Source organism: Leptopilina heterotoma, unplaced genomic scaffold, assembly GCF_015476425.1.
Source record: "Leptopilina heterotoma isolate Lh14 unplaced genomic scaffold, ASM1547642v1 Lhet_219, whole genome shotgun sequence".
NCBI classification, from domain to species: domain Eukaryota; kingdom Metazoa; phylum Arthropoda; class Insecta; order Hymenoptera; family Figitidae; genus Leptopilina; species Leptopilina heterotoma.
The window spans coordinates 460257-480180 of NW_025110936.1; the positions used below are offsets into that span (position 1 = coordinate 460257).

The 19924-nt window shown below is 19.8% G+C and overlaps 1 protein-coding gene and 1 long non-coding RNA gene across 8 annotated transcripts in view; one reads left to right on the forward strand and one right to left on the reverse strand.

Annotated features, from left to right (window-relative positions):
* LOC122501958 (calcitonin receptor-like) overlaps window positions 1–19924 on the reverse strand; it is a 314998-nt gene that overhangs the window by 279801 nt on the left and 15273 nt on the right. For 4 of the 6 annotated variants that reach the window (XM_043611765.1, XM_043611767.1, XM_043611766.1 and 1 more), the window contains exons 1-2: window positions 3090–3241; window positions 1164–1462 (exon numbers count right to left, since the gene is read on the reverse strand). The exons of 1 other annotated variant lie outside the window; for it this stretch is intronic. The gene's annotated coding sequence lies outside the window, so the exon portion shown is untranslated. Of the gene's footprint in view, window positions 1–1163; window positions 1463–2226; window positions 2587–3089; window positions 3242–19924 lie in introns of those variants that run through there. One more of the 6 variants, XM_043611761.1, reaches the window with a different exon arrangement.
* LOC122501963 overlaps window positions 1–19924 on the forward strand; it is a 149967-nt gene that overhangs the window by 30799 nt on the left and 99244 nt on the right. The gene's annotated exons all lie outside the window — the stretch shown is intronic.

A 19924-nucleotide genomic window follows, 5' to 3' on the forward strand; every position in this document is an offset into this window, starting at 1 on the left:
TAATATAAAAAATAATAATAAATAATAATAATAATAATAAAAATAAATAAGTGTAAAAATAAAAATTGCTGAAAAGTATAAATATATTTAGTTGAACAAAAAAAAATTGTCAAATTTTTTAATGTGCTAATTTTTGTAAACAAATAAAATTATTATTATTCAAATAATAAAGCATGGAAATAAATGAACTGCATAATATGTGAGTGGTAAAATTGTGAAAATAGACATATTTCACGTCTCTATAGGTTAAGTTGAAGTCAACGCGCAGCGCGCGCATTCTTTAAAAATTACATAACTTTTTTGTTTGTTAACTAATTTATTTGAAATTTTCCAAAAAACTTCCTTAAATATTGAGGAACAACTTTCTCACTGCAACTTTGCTGAACTCAAAACTTCCCCGCATACTTTTTCTCGTTGAAAGTTACAAAGCTTCATTGTTGACACGTCATCATTTATAATAAAAAAAAATATAAACAATGAATAATTTTTCAAAATTTTAAGACTTTTTCAGTTTCAGGAGACCCTAATGAGTATACATACCAAATTGCAATCAAATTCATTTATATTTGTAGTAGATAATGCGATTTATGTTTTAAAATTTCATTAAATTTCAGAATAAAAATTTTTCACTTTTTATTTTTTTTTTGTAAAAAATAATCGTTCTATAAAAAAATGACAATAAGAAAAAAGTTGTGCTTTTTGATTTTCTTTAAGATAGCGTTTTTCAAATATCGAAATTTTGAAATTTTTTTTCCCCCTATGTTTCATGCCATTGACTGGCTTCACAAATTTCAGCCGAGCGAAGATCGAGTTATTTGACTGAACGCCTCAATTGTAATTTATAATTATGAATTATAGTTTTAATTAGAATTGTAAACAATATATTTTTATTTTTCGTATTTTTTATTTTTTATTGTTATTTTTATTTTTTATTATGTACTTCATTATTTATTTAAAAAAATTTTTTTTTATTTCATTATTAAGTTAAATTTTTGATTTATTATTTACTATTTTCTCTCAATGGTAAAAAGTAAAAAAGTAAAAAAAGAATAAGAAAGTAAAAAGTAAATCACACTATTAAAAAATAAAAATTATAAATTTAACGAATAAAAGGGGAAAAGGGAAACATGTTGTTTACCATGGGTTTAAAGTAATATAATTACCTTGAAAATTAATTTACACCCAGAGGAATGTCGTGGGAGATCAAATAAGACGTCAGAAAATTCCCCCGATGAACACCAGACTAAATTCGATTACACTATATATATATATATATATATATAGAAAAGTTTTAGTCACACTTACGATACATCTTACGTGTGACAATAAACTCAATCATTTTTTTTTTGTCTTTTTAAATTAATGTGGAGAAAATCGGTTTTCTTATTATTTATATTTAAAAGTGTGGAATAGATTTTCCATGACTACGATATTCCAATATCTTTTATCCATTGAGAAACACCTGTGGAGTTCACATTTTCATATGTATATACATATATGCACGTATATATTATAAAATTTATTTTATTAAAAATTCAATTTTTATTATATCGTTTAACATTCCTTTTATGGACATTTTTACGAGAGTTTTAAATTATTTCTAGTACCATTGTTATTATTGAGTGATATTAAAAGTGAGGAGGAATTAATTTTTTCAAAATGATCTTTTTTTTATTGAAATTTGTAAAGAAATGAATTTTAATTCTATTATTTTTTTTATTCAATATAGAAAAATTAAATTTATTTTATTTAACAATTTTTTATCCAATACAAAATAATATTTATTTTTGTTTTAATTGATTGATTGATTTATTTATTTAGCTACTGAATGGAAAGTTTCGAAATTGTTTATTTTATTGAAGACGAACATTTATATTTCGTTTCGTATTAATTTTATACGATTAAATTAAAGAATTTTTATATTTTGAAATTAAATAATTTTTTGATATTTTAAAAACTAAACCATTTTTATATTTTTAAATTAATTAATTAGGTACAAATTAATTTTTTTAATTTTGAAATTGAACAAATTGTATTTTAAAAAGAAATTTTCTTAATAATTTTACTTCTAATTCGTATTTTTATTTTAGTTTTCGTTTCTACTTTGTTAAACAATTTTCTTTTGACATTTGACAATGGAAAAAAAAATTTCAAAAAGTTCCAAAGTTTTGAAACATTTTCTAGTTTTGATATTTTGTTTACTATTTTACTGTTTTAATATTTTACTTTTACTATTTCACTACTTTTTCTTTGAATTTTCATACGACACTGAGAAAAAAATGACTCGAAATAAACTAAAATCATTTTTAGAAGGAAACATCTTTTTATATGCGAATAGTTTTTGATTTGCATTTTCCGGTCTTTTTATCATCGCATCATATCCCTTGTATAATTTTTTTTCTATTTTTTTTTTGTTTTGTTTTGATATCATTATCTTTTAATTGCGGTTTGATAATAATATGCAATTGATGATTTGACAAGGCAAACTACTACGACTTTTTTTTATAACAATAAATTATCAATTACGAGTTTTATTTTATTATGAAAGTAAATTTTTATTTCAAAAAATTGAATTTTACATTCCTACGATTTTTTCTAAAATTCATAATTTTTTCTTTTTCAAATTTCCATGTATTCAATGTATTATTTTTTTAAATCTCGGTGTCAAGTGTAAAATTAACTTCTTATTAGGAATACATTTTTTATTCAATTAATAATTTTTAATCTTTTATTCAGAAAATAAAATTTTACATTTCTGTAATTTAAAAAAAAAAAATTTAAGTCCTTTTTCTATTTTAAAAAATATCAATTATTTTCCTATGAAAAATTTCAATGTCAAGTGTAAAATTAACTTTTTATTCTCAATAAACTTTTTTTTACTGAATTAATCATAATTTTTACTTAAACTTTTATTAGTGAATTAAATTTTTCATTTCCGGAATTTTTTTCTTTTTTGTAAATTTCATCGTCAATTCTTAAATTTTCAATGTCAAGTGTAAAATTAACTCCTTAATAAACTTTTTATTCACACAAGTCCATTTTATTTGTGAACTTTGGGATTTAACATTTCCCAGTGTAAATAAACTTACACGCTAAAAATAAAGGCGAGAAAATCATATTTCAAAATTGGCTCATTTTCGAATTTGAAAAAAATCCCACAAATCTCCCCCCGAAAAAAATATATTAACTACAAACAATTTACAAAATTATTGTACTATTTACGTATTTAATTAAAAATTTATAAAAAAAATCCCCCCTTGAATACCAAAAATTTTTTTCGTAAAAGAAATAAAATCGATAGTAAATTATTTTTTTTTGAGAAAGTTTTTTAAAAAATTTAGAAGAAAATAAAAAAAATTTAATAATTTCTTTTTTTTTTGGAAAAAATGAATTTTTAATAATAGAGAAAAACGTTATTTTGCCATAAACCACGCGGATAGGGGAACGCGCGATTTACTACTGAAATATCAAAGTCAAGGAGTGTAATGTTAAAGCATGAGGCACAAAATGCGCGCGCTGGTTGTTACTGTTAGCTTCCGGTTTCACATGATGCGCAAGCTTCACGTACAGAGCTTGCAATCTCAAAAGAAAAAATATATATATATATTTTTTTCTTTTGAAAAATTACTAAAAATTAATTATTATCGCTGTGTTTTTTAGTTTTATTTCCAAATTTTAATAAAAATATCAAATATCCAAAATTTTAATTTTCGTTAACTTCAAATTTACAATAACAAAGAATTTTTTTATTTGTTAATATTAATAATATATTAATTTTTATTTTTTACAAAATAAATCCTAATAATAACAAATAAGTAATAAAAAAGAATTTTGTGAAATTTTGAAACAAAATGTAAATTATAATTTTTTTGAAAAAAGTTTTTGGAAAAATTTTAAAGAAAACAGTATTTTAATATTAATAATAGATCAATTTTTTTGCAAAAAAAGACAAATAATAACAAATAATAAACGAAAGAGAAACAAAAATAATTTTTTGAATAAAATTTACATTTTTATGGAAAGAGTTTTAAAATTTTATTTGAAAATTTAAAAAATCAGAATAATTTTTATTTTTTTGGTTTAATTGAATTTTTAATAAAAAAAATTTTTGTCCTTCAATAAATAGTTTTACAATTTCTATTAATTTATTCAAATTTCATTGACTCGATTAAGAATTGAAAAATATTTAAATGATAAAATTTTGATTATCAAGAGAAAAAACATTTACAAATTTTATTTATTTGACAAAACATTAAAAATTTTATAATATTTTCAAATTGTTTAGCAGTAATTATGAAATTTCAATTTACTTAGAAAAGCTGTAAAAAATTAGATCTTTTTTTAACAAAATATTTAAATAAATTTTTAATTATAATATGAACAAAATATTTTTTTATTTAGAAAAATCTATAATAAATAAATAAATGGATTTCATTCGAAATCCAGGAAATGGAAAACAAAATTTTTATCAATATTTGTAATTTAGAATATTATAATCAAAATTGTTTAAATATTTATTTTTAATATATTATCCTAAACATTAAAATTTATTTTTTAAGTTCCTTTTTAAATTCTTAAAAAATGTTTTGAATGAAAAATATTTATCAACCGTTGATAAGGAAAACATTCATTAAAATACAAATAGCAATTTTTTTTTTTGAAAGAAATTAAATTTATATTTTATTTTTTTATTTTTTATCCATTAAAATAATGATATTAGCAACAAATACAAATAACAATAATTATAAAAACTAATTTCGAAAATTAAAATTTTTTAACTATTTAAAACACATAAAATAAATTTGTTTTAAATTCATTATAACTTTATCACATTTGGAATATTTAATTACTTAACGAATCAATTTTTTTATTTTCAAAACGAAAATTTTTTATTATTTATTACAAAAATTGTTAATATTGATTTTATCGATGGTAGAACAGCAAAGCAATGTCGTCAGGTTCTGTCATCTGGCGTGAAATTTTCGAAGATACTAAATTCACATTTACCTACAAGCGCAAATAATGTTTTTAATTTATCAGTAGTTTCAAAGAGGCATTTTAATTACATGCCTGCTTTGGCCTTGCCTGTATTGTCTAGAGATAACGAAATCTATTTTAACATAAACGTTTATAATTGAAAGCATCAAAAAATTAGACCTCAAATTCCTAACTATATATCTGTTAATTTTTAAACAATAATAATAATAATAATAATAATAATAATAATAGTTGTAATAATTATTATTAAAAAATAAAAAATTTAAATTAATACAAATTATTATTATTATTATTATTAGATAATAATAGTAATAATAATTATTATTATCATTACTATTAGATGATAATAATAATAATAATAATAATAATAATAATAATAATAATAATTTTTAGTATTATTATTATCTTTTAACGAATTAATTATTTATATTTATAAAACATATTCCACTAATTTTAGAACAATGACAAACTTTAGACCTATTTAATAATAAATTTGCAATCAAAAGCCAAGGCTCAAGTTTGCCAATTTTTTTTATTATTTATTAATATTTATTTAAAGAATCGTTCAGGTTTTATTTCTACAGAAAATTACGCGATTATTTCTTTAAGATAATTATATAAACTATTTTATGTAATTAATTAATTAATTAATTATAATTATAATTATAATTATAAAATCAATAATTAAACTTTCATTTGATATTATATTTTAATTAGCATCGGGAATTTATTAATAATATTTTATGATTGTCGCAATTAGCAGAGGTCATTAATATTTATAATTAATATCGATACTGACTAATTAATGAATCTAATTAGGGTAATTTATATAGAATTATATATAAACATATATATTTATTATTAATTTATTTAATATTTAAATATATTATTTAAATTTATTAATCAATATTATTTAAGGGTAACAATTGTTCAAATTTGATAATATACAATTGATTATTCTGAATTTCAAAGAAATTTGACATTCTTTCCACGCAGAAAAATGCACCGAAAAAATATATTCATTTCAAAATAATTTTTTTTTTTACTGGTGAATAGATATATTAAATATATTCATAATACGTGCGTATTAAAACCCGCATTCTTTCTAATTTTTCCCTACAGAAAGTTTTACGATCTTTTTTAATACTTTATTTAAATGAGAAAAATAAGTTTTAACCGCAAAACTCGCAATTTTTTTTAATTTTATTCGAAAAAAAGTTATTTTTATCATTTTTATTTCTCTTCTTGCTCTTTGAAATTAATGTTGAAATATAATTTTTTAAACTTTTAAATTAAACGAAAGCAATTATTTTTAACAATTATTAATTATTTTGACGATTTTTCTAAATAGATAGTGAAATATATATTTAGACCATAAAATAGAGTTTTTGGCTTTTAAAAAGGAAATTGATTATCAATCCTATAAATATTATAAAAATGTGTGACTTACGAATATATGAATATGAATTATTATATATATACAAACAAATAATATTGAATAAATACATACTCAAATGAATTGCAATGATGTGCAATTTAAAAATGAATATGCCGATGCATGCGCGTGTGAGTAAAAGAAAGAAAAGAACGAATCGCACACTGAATACAAAATAACCAAAACTAAATAAAATTCCTGTGACCATGAAACGGAAGTTTCCTAACGTGTTCATCCGGTTTTTTTCCTCTTTTTCTCCGTGCTGGTCAAGTAATTTTTTTTGCAAAAAAAAAAAAAAAAAAAAAAAATGTTAGAAAAAACTATTTTCGAATCTTTTCAGTATTTATAAATTTATGTTTGTGGCATAAAAATATTTTTCAACATTAATATCAAAAAAATATTTTAAAAATCAATCTTAATAAATAAATAAATAAATAAATACCTAAGAAAATAAATGAAATACTCGTTCAAAGCCAAAAGGCTTGAGCTATGTATGATAAATAAACAAAAAAATAGATAAAATAGATAAAATAGATAAAATAGATAAAATAATAAATAAAATAAAATAAAATAAATAATAATAGTTATAATAATAATAAATAATAATAATAATAAAATTGTGCATATTTTTTTGAATTTTTATTTATTCAGGGCCATAAATATAAGCAATATACCAAAGAAGCCATTTGCTCAAAGAATTCTATTATTCAATTACTAAAATCCATATGAGTCATTTCCGCCGACTATATACATATAGATTTTGTCCACGTCAAAAAAGAAAAAAAAACCAAATTAGTTATGCCAATTTTATGGGTTCCTCGTGACAAAATAACCTACCTTTCAATACGCAGCAGAAAAAAGGGGCTCTTATTCATTGATGTTGGTGTTACGAAAGACTTGAAAAAATAATAACTCACGTTTTTTTTTATTTTCAAAACAAAATTTCATTGAAAAAAAACTTTTATAGTAGTTTTCTTATATCTTACATTAAATAAATATTTACTAGCAATTGATTAGTAGAAAAAGTATTAATTCTTTAACAATTTTTTAATTTTTATTATTCCTTTGCTGTACTAAATAAGTTTTTTTTTTATTTTTACTATCCCAGTCGGAAAAGTTTTAATAGAATTTTACAATTATTTTCAGAATGATTTTCAGAATGATTTTATAGAATGATTCTACATAAAATCGAGCGAAAATTCCGTAGAATTTTACTAGGAAAATTTTATAGAATCTCTAGTAATTATATTAGATAGAAATTTAAAAAATTATTTTTTTTATAGAGTCATGTCTTTTTTAAGAAAGGATATTAATTAATTATGTATTATTAATATGAATATATTATTTATTAAATTTTTCTCTGTTTGAATTTCGCGCCAAAAAAGTTCATTAAATTGCCGCCTAGATGGCATGAAAGTTCGCTCACAAACGAGATGCAGCAAACAATTTTGTTTGATTTTTATTATTTCGGCAAAATTTTTATATAATGATTCTACGTAAAATCTAGGGAAAATAAATAAATATTTATAATAAATATTACGACATGAAAATTTGCTCACAAGCGAAATAAATTGAATACAATACCATGAATTATGGCGGTGATGTAAAATTGTTTCGCTTCGATTATAAAATGAATAATATTATAAATTGCAATAATAAATAAATTATAAATAATATTATTTCGAACTATTAATATCATTAATAAAATTTGTTTGCTGTATCGTTAATTAATTAATTAATTGTTGTTTTCTAAAACTTCAATTTAAAACCTTATGAATTTCAATTAATTCAATTGTTCACGTTTATCAACGTTTATAAAATATTTTTATACTTAGGTAGATTAATAATGTGAAGGACTACATACAACACTTAATATTTTTTTTTTAATTTTCAACTTTATTTTCAATAATTTTACAAGTTCATAAGTTCATTGCTTTAAATTTCGATTTTTCAGTTAATAATAATAATAATATAAAATATTCATTTTCTAACTGAAATGAAACAATTTATTTATATGATTATCATACTTTATGTATTCTATATTTAATTCACTTCGCTGGTGAGAAAATTTTTATGCATTTATCAAAAAAATATGAAAATAATTGAATTAATTTCAAGAATTTTATCAACATTTTTTACAATAATTGAATTCTTTCGAGAAAATGTCATTAAAATTGTATTGAAAATAATTTAATTTTTGTCAAGATTTTTATTTAAATTCTTTAAAATAATTAAATTTTTTTGAAGAATTTATTTCACTTTTCTTGAAAATAGTGAAGTTTCTTTTAATAATTTTTACTGAAAATTTTGAAGGTAATTGAATTTTATCAAGAATTCAATTATTTTCAATAATTGTAATAAAAATCTTTGCAAAAAATCAATTTATATAAGTGATAAAAATCTTTGAAAAAAATTCAACTATTTTTATATAAATAATAAAATTCTTTTGAGCGTTTCACTTATTTTTAATACAATTTTAATTGATTTCTTTGAAAATTTCAATTATTTTTAAAAATCTTGTAAAAATTCTCCGAGAAAATTCAATTATTTTAAAAAATAATTTCACAGAAGTTCAATAGTTTTAAAAACTTTTAATAAAATTCAATTCAAGAATTCAATTACTTTCATTGATAATAAAATTTTCGCTGGAATTCAATTATTTTAAATACAATTTTCATAAAAATTCATTTCAAAAATTCACTTATTTTTTACAATTTTGGAAAAATTAAATTTTTATAAAATTCTTCTAAAAAATTCAGTTATTTTTTAAAATTTTGCAAAAATTCAATTATTTGCAGAAATAATAAATTTTTTCAAAAGGTTTCAATTATTTCAATAAAATTCTATTCTAGAATTCAATTATTTTCAGAAATAATAAAATTTTCACTGGAATTCAATTATTTTATATTCAATTTTCATAAGATTCTTCTAAAAAATTCACTGATTTTTTAAAATTTTGCAAAAATTTAATTATTTGCAGAAATTATAAATTTTTTCGCAAGGATTCAATTATTTCAATAAAATTCTATTCAAGAACTCAATTATTTTCAGAAATAATTAAATTTTCGATGTACTGAAAATCATTGAATTCTTGCAAAGTATTTCATAAAATTTCGTAAAAGTAATGAAATTTTTTAAAATAATTTTAATTGAAAATAATTGAAATATACAAAGAATTTTATTAAAAACTTTTAAGAATAATTGAATTGTTTAAAAAGATTTTATTACAATTTTTAAAAATAATTGAATCTGTTAGAGAAATTTTATTAAAATTATCTTGAATATAATTGAATTTTTTTCTAGAAATTATATTAAAATTATATTAAAAATAATTGAATTGCTCTAAAAAATTATTATTTATGAGAATAATAAGATTTTTGCGAAAAATTTTATTAAAATTCTTGAATAATAACCAAGAATATTTAATATTATGTACTTAATATTGTTTTAATTTTGAATCTATGTAATTATTCAAAAATTGATGTTTGTTCTTGAAAATATAAAGTTTTTTAATTTACAAAATAATGAAATAATAAATGGAGAATACCGCGTTCCACGCGCTAATAATATTAATAAAATCAATGTTAATAATATTAATATCAATATACAATCAAATAATATTAATAAAAAAATGATTTATAAAATTTTAGATAATATACAGAAATTATAGAATTTTTTTCAGCAGAGGGATTATTTTATTATTCTCAATATATTGTAGTACATCAGTTTTGCGAATATTTCTCTGGAATATATTATATAATATTCTATATGAATAATAAAAATTCAATCGTTTTTAAAATAAAAATAAAAATATTTCTTAAAGAAAAAAAAATATTATTGCGAAATGAATAAAATATTTTTTTAATCTAAAATATTAGAAAATATATGAGAATGAATATATTAGAAAAATGAAAAGACATTTGTATTCGAAACATCTGTAGAAACAATAAAGTGTATGATTCTCAATGTATACGGCTGACTGTAACTTGCATCACCTACTGTGAGATTTATTCAGAATCTTCAGGATTTTTGTCTCAACTATACGGAATAAAAGACGCGCGGAAAAATAAGATTTATCGCGCGCGAAGTTTTTTTCTTTTCTTTTTCTTCTTTTTCTTACCTATTTATTATTCTATATACGCATATCAGTGCGCGCAAAGTAAGAAATAACCAATCTAAAATTATACTTTGAAAAAAACTATTAATACTATATTGAAAATAGAACATAATTTTAGATAACAGATTATTTATGGTACAAGTGAGTAAAGTGGATGATTATATACGAGTGTGACATTTGCAGCACGAGCCAAAAGGAGAGTGATGCAACACTCGTATAATCAAATTTACACACGAGTCTCGTGTATACAGAATTTTTTGCAACACTCAACCTTCCTCCCTCATATTTGAATTTACAAATGTTACAATATTTGTAACATTTGTGCAATGTTTTCTATATAAGGTTGTCGTTTTTACGTGCGGAAAATTACTTTACGCGTTGTACCCAAAAAAAAAGATAATAATTCACTTCATTCACTCTCAGAGCCTACTAAACATTTTATTTGGTACAAATAAAATTTATTTTATTTTTATTTGTTTCAACAGAGTTGCCACTAAAATTTTGCTTTTCCCTGATTTCCAGATAAAATTTTGACTTTTTTCCTGACCCTAAAGAATATTCTGATTTATTATAGAAATCATTAAATTACTATTATTATTATTATTATTATTATTATTATTATTATTATTATTATTATTATTATTTTATTTTTAGTATTATATTACTACTAATAATATATTATTATATTGTTATATCTTATTATTTTATACAAAAAAATGTTTTTAATAGATTTATTTGTAAAAGGTCCGTAAATTTGCTTCAAGTCCGTAAAAGTCCGTTTTTTTTAAAAACGTCCGTAAAGTCCATAATTTGAAAGAAAAAAGACAAAAAATTCGTAAATTGTACGATATAATTTTTGGAGAATTTTAGAGAAATTACAAATTATTGTAGAAATTCAATTATTTCCAAAAGTAATAAAATTCTTCTTCAAAATTGAATTATGTTGAAAATTTTTTAAAAATTCTCGTCAAAATTTCAATTATTTTTAGAAATAATAAAATTCTTCTTCGAAATTCAATTATTTTTATAAATTTTAATAAAATTCTTGGACAAAATTTCAATTATTTGAAAAAAATTTCCTCAATTCAATGATTTTTAATATTTGCTATTTAATCAAATTTTCCAAAAGAATTCAATTATTTAAAAAAAATTTCAATAAAATTCAACGCAAACATTTAATTATTTCCATAAAATAATCAAAATTTCACAGGAATTCAATTATTTACAAATTTTCTTTATACATTTCTTCTAAATAATTCAATTATTTTCACAAATAATAAATTTTTTAAAATTTATAATATTTATTTATTTATTTATTTATTTTATTTTTAATTTTTTTAAAATTTAAAAAAAATTTTTTTTTTTTTTTTTTTTTTCTTTTTAGGAATTCAATTATTTTTATAAATATAATAAAACTCAATGCTGAATTTTAATACAATTTTAATGGAATTCCTCGAAAAGTGTAATTATTCTTGAAACTTTTATTAAAATTCGTCGAAAGAATTCAATTATTTAAAAATTTGTTGATAAAATTCTTTATGAGAATTCAATTATTAAATAAATTTTTTTTTTATTTAAATAATTGAATTAAAAATAAAGTCCACCTCAAATTTTAGATAAAAATTGAATATTAAAAGCATTAGGTATAGTGTGAATTTTTAGAAATAATTAAATTATGAAAAGGTTTCGTATTAAAATCTTGGAAAATTTGAATTTCTCATACTTTTAACTATAACAATTCTGTAGAAGAATGAATTTTTTTGAAAAAGTTTATTTCAATTTTACTTGAAATTATTTTTTTCAAATGTTTATTTTCTAATATATTTAATTGAAGAATTTCCGAATTTTAATTGAAAGTAAAATGAAATTATAAATAAATAAATTTGAAAATTCTCAAAGGACTTTTCAAAAATTATTAAAAATAATTGATTTAGAAGAATTTTAGTTACAAATTTTTGGAAATAATAATAATTGAATTAAAATGATGAAATAATTTTGAAGGAGTTAAAACATTTTATTTTTGAAACCTTGTGAAATTCAATTATTTATAAAATATTGTTAACCGAACTCTACTAAAATTAAATTATTTTTGGAATTTCTAAGTAAAATAATTATTTGTAAAAATTTTAAACACAAATCTACTAAAATGAAATTATTTTTGGAAAGTTTAAATTAAAATTATTTACTAAATAATTTATAAATAATAATGTTAATTTAATTTTAATTTTTAATTTTTTAATTTTCAAGAATTACATGAATTAAATTTAACTCAATTTCATTATCTGTAAAGTTCAATTAATTGACAGAAATAAAAAAAAATTAAGGATTTGTATTAAAATTCGTGATGATTTCAAAGTTTATAAGAAAAATTTATTATACTTACAAAAAATTTTCTTTTCAAAAGCGTTACAAATAAAATTGTTATATTAATTAATTCATAAAAAGGATTGAAATTTAAATAGACTTTAAAATTGAAGTTTCAAAAAAGTTCCTTCAAAATTCTCCGAAAAATTAGTTTTTTCTATTTCAATTTTATTTTTAAAAGACAATTGTACGTTTATAAAACAAGTAATTGAAAATTTTCCAAATTGAAATTGAAAATAATTGAAATTTTATTTCAATTATTAATTAATATTTAAGTTTTTAATTGAAAAATTAAAACCAATTGAATTTCCAAAGAATTTCATTGATACTTTAGAAAATAATCGAGGTTACTTGGACTCGTGTTTAAATTTATTGCTCAATTATTTACACAAACTTACATTTTTTTCTTCTAGAAATCGTATTTTTTTATTCAGGTCACAATGATAAGGTACTAAAAGAATTTTAAAAAAATCATTTTTTTTTATATTTGTACTTTTTTGTTTATATAGGCACACATTTATTATTTCAAAATTTTTGTTAAAATCTGATTTATTTGAAAGATTTCAATTTTTTTTTTCATTTTCCGCAGCTAAATCATTTTTGTATTTCTATCTCATTTGTTACATTACACCTGTTAATTGGAAAAAAAATCCTTGGTCACAGCCCAAGTTGCAAAATTATTCGAGGACATGAAGAACAATCGGTTCTTTCTTGTCTTTAAATGCTTCCGGAAAAGGCTTTGTGTTTTATAAGTTCTCAATGCCATAGGCGGCATTCTGATCGTATAAAGCTGCTTTCAAATGTATTCTAATCTCTGAAGACAATTTTTTTTTTGTAATATGAAAATTAATTTCTCTTTCTTATTTTTTTCAATATCAAAAAATATGAGAGGTTTTTTTAAATTAAAGAAAAAATTTTAATTAAAATATATTTTAATTTAGATCAGAATTCGTGATTAAATTTTTTTGAAAAATCTTTTCAACACTTCACTTTTTTTTTAACGTTTCAAACGTTCAAAAATTTTTATTTTCAAAAAATAAATTCAAAATGTTTTCTATTAAAAAAATTTTCAAAAAAAAATTACTGATTGGAAGAAAAAGTAAAAACTTATATTTAGAAACTTAATAATTAATGATAAATTCCTTTCCTGTAAATGTAATTAATAATTAATTTTTATATTCTCATTTTTTTTTTTTGAGTGAAGCAAAAATATTGTTTAATAAAAATTTTAATTCGAGAAGAAATAAACAACTTTCGTTTTCATATGAACAAAAGTTATTCTTATTTTTATCAAAATGTGAATTACATAATTAATAATTATTGTTTCATAATAAAAATGTTTCGCTACCAATTTTTCTTTTCGAAAAAATTTCTTTTTACTAAAAAAAAATTGTAAAGGAAATTTTGTTTTTGGTAATATTCCATTAAATATAGCGGAAATAAAAAAATTGGGAATTATTAATATCTAAAAAAAATGTGACACATCGCAGAGTCACTTTTTTCTCATTCAATATTATATCGAAATTCATGGAAATGTTTTATCTCTCTTGTAAAATAAGCAATTGACAGTGACGTTTATAATCAAAGCAGTGATTACAAGCAATTAATCGTTTATCCACAAGTTTAAAGTAATTTCACTTAGAAATTTTTTTTTCTGTTTCTTACAATTGACGAAGTGTTTCTTATCGTCTATAAATAATAATTAAGATAATATAGAATACAGTGATAATTTTTAAATTACGTTATAGTGCATTTTTTATGGAACACAAACACTGCGAAGAGAACTTTAATTGACTACTTTATGTCAAATGAATATTTATTTACCCTATAAAATAATTTTTAACACGTTTCAATTAATTAAATTTTTATATTTTTATTAGTGAATTTTAATTTAATTTATTTAATTATTGTTGCTTTATGTTTTGTAATAGAAAAGAATATTTTACTTCTAGTGTAAACATATTTTTTGCTTTATAACAAATTTTTTTTTTTTTTTTTTTTTTTTTTTTTTTTTTAATGCTTATAAATTTTGTTTTATTTTTTACACTGGCTTACAAAAGAAGAAAAATTCGTTTAAAAAAACATTAATCCATCATCAATAAAACAAAATAAAATAAAAACGGATGTTAAAAGTTACAAACAAAATTCTATTTTATCAAAGCTAAATTACATCTTTTTGCAATGGTGAAATAAAAAAAAATGTTATGCCCTGTGTGAGTGGGATTTTTGAAATCAGAAATGCATATGTATAAGTGTCGAGAGATTTGGGTGGTTATTTATAACAAGTTTGGTTGTAAACTTTGCAGAAGAGCGCAAATTCAAATATAGAGCATCAATCTCCACTATTTCTATCAAGGCGCGCACGTCCCTTGAGAAATTCTTCAACTGGAACGAATAGGAAGATTTGTCTCGTAAACTGTCACACGTGTGAACTTGGCCAACTTTTTTTTTTATACCCAGATAGAATCCTTTGGAGATTTTCTACACAGTTTCATTCCTAACTTTATTACCCTAAAATAGATGCGCAAAAAAGAAATAATAATATAATACCGGAGAGGGTAAAAAAATAACCGAATATAAAAAATATTTATCCGCGAAAATTAATTCGATTTTAATATATAATTTAATTATTTTCATAAATAATCAAAATTTTTTAAAGAGATTCAATTATTTATATAATTAATATAATACTTATCGCAGAATTTCAATTATTTTTAATACAATAAATTTTAATCGAATTCTTCGAAAAACGTAATTATTCTTAAAACTTTAATTTCAATTCGTCAAAGGAATTCAATATTATTTAAAAATTTGTTGTTAAAAATCCTCTCAAGAATATGTAATTATTTTCAATTCAATTTTAATTAAATGTTTTAAAATAATTTAATTATTTTTAAAAGTTCTTAATAAAAGTCTTCAAAACAAATCAATTGTTTTAAAAAATTTTAATAAAATTATTCCAAGAATTCAATTTTATTTGCAAAAGTTGTAACAAAATTCTTTCCAGAAATTCAATTATTTTTCAAAAAATTTAATAAAATTCTTCACAAGAATTCAATCATTTTACAATACAATTTTAATTAAATTATTTGAAATAATTTAATTATTTTTCAAAGTTCTAAAAAAAATTCGGTAAAATAAATCAATTCTTCTTAAAAATTTTAATATAATGACTCCAAGAATTCAATTATTATTTTCAAAAGTTATAACAAAATTCTTATCAAGAAATTCAATTATATTCAAAATAACAAAATTTTGTGCAAAAATTAAATTATTTTCAAAAAATTTAATAAAATTCTTCGAAAGAATACAATTATCTTCGTAATTCTTAAGTACTTCGCAGAAATTAAATTATTTTCAAAAAATTTAATAAAATTTTTCGAAAGAATTCAATTATTCTCATAAACAATAAAATTCTTCGAAAGAATTCAATTCAATAATTCAATTATTTTTATAAACAATGAAACTCATCGCAGAATTTCAAATAATTTTAATCGAATTGTTCGAAAAATTTAATTATTCTTAAAAATTATATTAAAATTCGTCGAAATAATTCAAATATTAAAAAAATTGTTGATAAAATTCTTTATGAGAATTCAATTATGAGAATTATTTAATTAATTATTCAATAAATTATTCATTTTTGAATTCTCGTAGAATTTTTTAATAAAAATTGATTTAAAAATGAATTTTAGTTAAAATTGTAGATAGTAATTGAATATTAAAAGCCTGTATTTTTATAAATAATTGAAATTTGAAAAAGTTTTACTAAAATTCATCAAAGAAATTCAATTATTTTAAAAAGCCTTCCTATAATTTATTTATTAGAATTGAAGTATTATTGTCAATACATTTTTAATTAAATTTCTTGAAAGAATTCAATTATTTTTAAAAGCAATAAAATTCTTCGCAGAAATTCAATTACGGTTAAAAGTTTAAAAAAATTCTCTTCAAAATTTCATTTATCTTTATAAATAATAAAATTTTTCTCCAAAATTCAATTATTTAAAAAAATTCTCCTCAATTCAATCAAATTTTTTACAGAAATTCAATTATTTTTTATACAATTTTAATCTAATTTCTCGAAAAATGAAATTATTCTTAAAAATTTTTGTTAAAATTCGTCAAATGAATTTTAAATACCATTTTAAAAATTTGTTGATAAAATTCTTTATGAGAGTTGAATTTAAAAAAATATTTAATTCTTCAATAAATTATTTATTTGCATTTTATTTGCATTTAAATAATTGAATTCTCGTAGAATTTTCTAATAAAAATTGATTTAAATATGAATTTTAATTAAAATTTTAGATAATAATTGAATATTAAACTCTTTACATTTGAATTAGTAAAAATGTTTTTTAATTTGAATTAGTGACTGACTTTTTGCTTTTGAAATGTGAATTCGCAGATTTTACTAATAAATAGTCGTTTCTACTAATTTAATAGTAAAATTTACTAATTCAAGAGCAAAAAGTTAGGCACTAATTCCAATTAGTAAACATTTTTACAAATTCAAATTTATAGATAAAGTATCATAGAGTCAATTTTTAGAAAAAATTGAATTTTGAGGAGGTTTCAGATTATAATCTTTGAATGTTTCAATTTTTCATACTTTTAACTGAAAATTGTGTAGATTTAATTTTTTTTAAAAAAGTTTAATTAAATTTTTTTAAGTTATTTGAAGTTTTTATTTTCTAATATATATTTGATTGAAGAATTTCCGTGTAATCGATGAAATTTCGTAAAATTGAATTGCAAACAAAAGAATTTGATAATTTTCAAAAATAATTTTCAAAAATTATTAAAAATAATTAATTTAAATAATATAAATTAATGATTTTATTACTCAATTAATTTTTAATTTTTATAAAACATGAAAATATCGATTGCTCCGAGTCGAAGACTCGGAGTGATCGATTTCTTCATGTTTTATAATAATTTTTTGTAAGTTGTTTAATTTCAAAAAAGTTTGAATTTGAAATTTTTGAAAATCTTATGGAAAAATTATAATGACTAATTATTTAATTTTGTAAAATATAAATGTAGTTTTAAAAACCCGCGGAAAAATTCCGTTTTTTAACCTGGAAAACCTGGAAAAGTCAGGGAATTTGAAATGAGCAAAAAATTTTAACGTTATGTTTGTTATTTTTTGCCTTTTTTTTGAAAGTTTCTGTGTTTATTTTAAAACTGAAAATGGATTTTATTAATTATTTTAGATGCAATGAAAATTTAAACATCAATGATTTAATACTCGATTTAATATTCAGAGATTAATTATTTTAGATGCAATGAAAATTTAAACATCAATGATTTAATACTCGATTTAATATTCAGAGTTGATCCTTCTTTGTTTTTTTCATTCAAAAAATTATAAACATAATTACATAACCTTTAGGTTTTTGCTTTTTTGATATCTTTCGTCGGTGCGCGTCATTATATTTAATATTTAATTAAATAAATTATATATAGTTTTACTAAAATTTTTACAAAGTATAATTTATCTAATTATTCCAAAATCTTTATTTATTTATATTTTTTGATGTCATAAATTTCCGATCCAAAAAAAGCATTTTTCAAACACTGAACACGGAAATATATTATGTTTCTGAACGTTTTACTCTATAGATTTAAAATTTATTTATATGTATTTACACCCGCGGCATTTATTCGACACATGTTTATGATGTATCATTAATTTCCTCTCACATATATGTGAGAAGCATCTTGAAATCGTATTAGTAACGTGGTATATTCAGCCTGTCTATTGGCCCAGTTAATTGAATTGTATTCCAGTGTGATGCATCCGATAAATTCCGATATGCAACTTGTATTGTTATTAAACCATCGCTATGCACGTTTAACATTACAAGAGATTTCTAAAATAGAAAAAGAAAACAAAAAAACTAATCAAATTCCTGAATTTATTTAATTTACTCAAAAATCAATTTATTTAGTAATCAAAGAAAATATTTCTACTCGCATTTCTGTCAATTGAATTCGTATATAAATATATGTACAAAAATTTTCCTTCTATTTTTACTTTTTCACATTTTATACGATGAATCAGCAAAAAAGAAAAAAAAAATCAGTAGAGAGACTTTAATTGGCTATTTATTTAAATGAAACTTTTCAAGCACATGTTCTAAATTTATTTTAATCTACATTTTTTTAATCATTCATCTGTTTTTTATTTTAAAAAAGTGTTAAAAAATCACTTTTGAAGTTAGTATTGAAAACTATTATTTGGGTTTTTTAGAGACAACAATATCACTAATGCTCAGCGTCACGACGCTAACTTCAGGGACCTTATTAAATATGAGGAAGAAATTTTCACACTTATTTTTTTATAGATATTTTATTATCTACATATTATTAATTAAACACTGTTAATATTAATATATCATTAGTTAAATTTTTTCTTCTTTGAATTTCGCGCCACAAATATTTAATTTTGTTTTTCCCTGTCATTTCCCTGATTTCCAGACTTTTTCCTGACTGGATTTTGCCTTTTTCCCTGACCCTAAAGAATATTCTGATTCACTCTAAAAATTATTAGATACTCAAAATTCTTATTACATTTATTTACAAATTTCGTTAATTGTAAAATTATTCGAAAACCAATAGTTTTATTAAAAATAAATATTTAATCATTATTATTTTTCCATAGGAATTAAGATTTAAAAAATTTTTTAAAAACCTATTGAAATTAATATTGAATAATTGAATGTTTGCGTAGAATTTTAATAAAAATTTTTTAGATAATTGAATTTCAGCGAAGAATTTTGCTGTTTATAAAGATAATTAAAATCATGACGAAATTTTTTTTTAATTTTTGAAAATAATTGAATTTCTGAAAAGAATTTTATTACTCTTGAAAATAATTTTATTCACGTGATTAATATTATCATTTATGAAAATAATTAAATTTTGCAAAGAATTTTATTAAAGTTCTTAAAAATAATTAAATTTCTAGGAAGATTGTATTACTTTTGAAAATAATTAATTTT